We start from the raw sequence: 2,894 nt of genomic DNA, 5'->3' as shown, positions 1-2,894 counted from the left end.
TGCTGAAAAACGTATTGTAAAAATACATTAGATGTTTTTGTTAGGTTGCATAGAAAAAAAAACATTCTGTTTTATGCAGAAGAGTAGCCAAATAGTGATCAGTCTATACTTCTACTCTTAGTCTTAGCCTACTATCAAAACGAATACCGGTAATTTTTTCTATACCGGTACTTGCTTTGTTGAAGTAGGATATAAAAAACGTAGGCTAGGCTATTAAGAAGCTTATCTTGACTGCAGCATAGTGGGCTAAGCCTGATCCATAACTTTCTGTTGCTCTCCTGAATCTATGTAGCCTGTAGCTCTAATAAAAGCCAACTACGCTTTCTATACAATCCACTCGAACCAACAAACACGAAATAAAAAGCTACAGGCATTTAAACATATCGTAGCCTATTGTAGGCTTTCGATATTGCTTGAATACTTGAACCTATTCAGTGTTCAGTCATTTAAAGTGATGAAAAATGGCTGCATTACTTTACAAGTTAAAGAACATTTGAAGAAGGAAATCAAAGAAAAAAAATTTATATGTAGTTTACAAACGACAAATTAGTTGACGATTCATTTGCAGTGCTGTACAAGTCAACTCTGCATCTGAACAAACTTGGTAGAATTAATGATTAACTAGTCTACAGTTTGAGGCCCACAAACCAAAGGTTGTTACATCACAAATTAACACGTGTTTTTGTCACAATCCGACAAGAGGTTAATAAAGTGATGTCTCTGGCGTACGCAGGATTTCCTCCAAGGGGGGAGGGCATTCGAATTGAAACAAAAACTTATTGATAAAACACGAATCTGCCAATGATAACCAGGAAGTCATATTGTGTACGGTTAGCCTACCATACTCAGCTTGCATTGACAATATTTTTTTTATTTTGCAGCAATAGGGCCGTTCGAAACAAAAATACTTCGAAATATTTCGTTTCGAAGCAAAATTCCTGGTCTTAATTTCGCTTTGTTTCGAAATAACTTCTGAGTGAAGAATTTCGTTTCGAAGTCCAAGCTATTTAGTTTCGTTTTGCGTTCGAAACGAAATAGGCTACACAAGAATTTAATAAGCCAAAAACTCATACTTTTTTAACTGGTGTATTCACATCATGCTTTTCGAAGGTTTGATAGTAATTGCAATTAATACATCAACAATTGCTAATGCATCGTTTTTGTATTGAGTAGAAGTTTTGTTTAATTTAAATAACTGGCCCTGTAATAGGCTACAGTAGGCTAGCCTATATTTTAGAAAGTGTGTAGGCTACTGTGTGTTCTACGTTTGCAAGTTCTGTTTGATTAAGTCTATCAATTAAAAGTAGGAAAAGGATATGATAAAAATTAATACGGTATTAACAATAATTAAGTCAAATTAACTTAGCCTATGGCTTGGCCAATGTGCTGAGCTAACGTAGGCTACACCAGTCATGAAGGGAAAACCATTTGTAAGCTTAGGCAATATAATTTGTCTTTTAAAAAAGTGTCCTTCAGCAAAATTTACTGATTGTAGCCTGGCCTAAATACTTGCTTGCCGGAAATTTTTTTTCCCCAACTAGGCTATAGGCTGTATATTTTAAAGTTTTTTCACCCCATGTTTAACATTGTGGACTTTGTAACCCATTTACACTTGGAAGCTTTTTAACAACTCATGTTAACCTCTTTTGCGATTTTCGCGGCTGACTTGTAGCCCATTTGAAAAGTTTTTTAACTCATGTTCAACACCTTTGCAGAATATAGCCTAGGGCTACCATACGAGGATTTGTCCTCTTTATTAAGAAAAATGAACTGTTCTCCGAGGACACTAAAAAATGCTCAAATGTCCTCTTTTTTGACAGTTTGGGTTTTCTTACTTATAGGCTACTGTATTTTCAATCGGATTATATTGTTTCTAAACATTTTGTATATGCTATCAATTAGGCCTACCATATTTTCATCACCCAAAAAGAGGACATGTTTAGTAAGCAAGTAAAATGCCAGTAGATTTTTACGTTTAAACAATTTTTACATCTTCTTAGATGATTATAGACCTATGTAGCAAAAGCGACAAATAAAAAACATAATATATTTATTTGTCAGATTTAGTCAATGAATATTTTGCTGTTCATTTGATTTTCTCCACAGAAAACATGCGTATTTTACACTTGTATTTTGAGCCATAGCTTATTGTAGATTAAGAATTGCTCGATTATTAATATAATTCATTAGAAAAATATCTCGTTCTGCAATATTGAACTATTCTGTTCATTTTCTAATGTGCCATCATTTAAACAAAGCTAATGCAAGCTAGCTATCAAGTTTAAGACGCTTTGCACTAGCTTTGGTATAGATCGAACAGTTTAACATCATCAATGCCAACATTTTTCTCTGACAGATACCTCTACACACTGCTGAAAAGCGTTATCCTGTTCTTTGGTGTAAGACAGCATAAGCAATAAGCATCCAATCAAAGGATGTGAACTCGGAAAATGAAATTAGTGGTCTATTCATCCAAATAGGCAACACAAGGGTCGAACAATAGAAATACATCTGACATGGTCATTGAATAACACTGCCTTCGTTTAAGTTTCTGAGCAGCCGATTTGTAGAAAGAATTGACAGCGATAGACACGTGTTTCGCCCATGAGGCTAGGCTCATCAATATCGCACCGTATTCTTGCCACTAGTATTAGTATTCTATTAGTATTAATATTCACATGTATTCTTCACACTGCCTTCGTTTGTTACAGAAATAAATGTAGGGCAGGCCTATCCACCATATCCACAGCAAGCAATGTAAATTGTCAACCTCAAAGTAAATAAACACTTTTCTTAAACAAGGATAGCCTACTTCTGCCACAGCTCACAGAAAACATACTTTTCCTTTTTGGTATCGTTGCTTACAAACTAACATGGAAATTCTACAAACATTT

The sequence above is a fragment of the Aplidium turbinatum genome, chromosome 3 (genome assembly GCF_918807975.1).
Source record: "Aplidium turbinatum chromosome 3, kaAplTurb1.1, whole genome shotgun sequence".
Taxonomy (NCBI): domain Eukaryota; kingdom Metazoa; phylum Chordata; class Ascidiacea; order Aplousobranchia; family Polyclinidae; genus Aplidium; species Aplidium turbinatum.
This window is presented reverse-complemented; position numbering follows the sequence as displayed.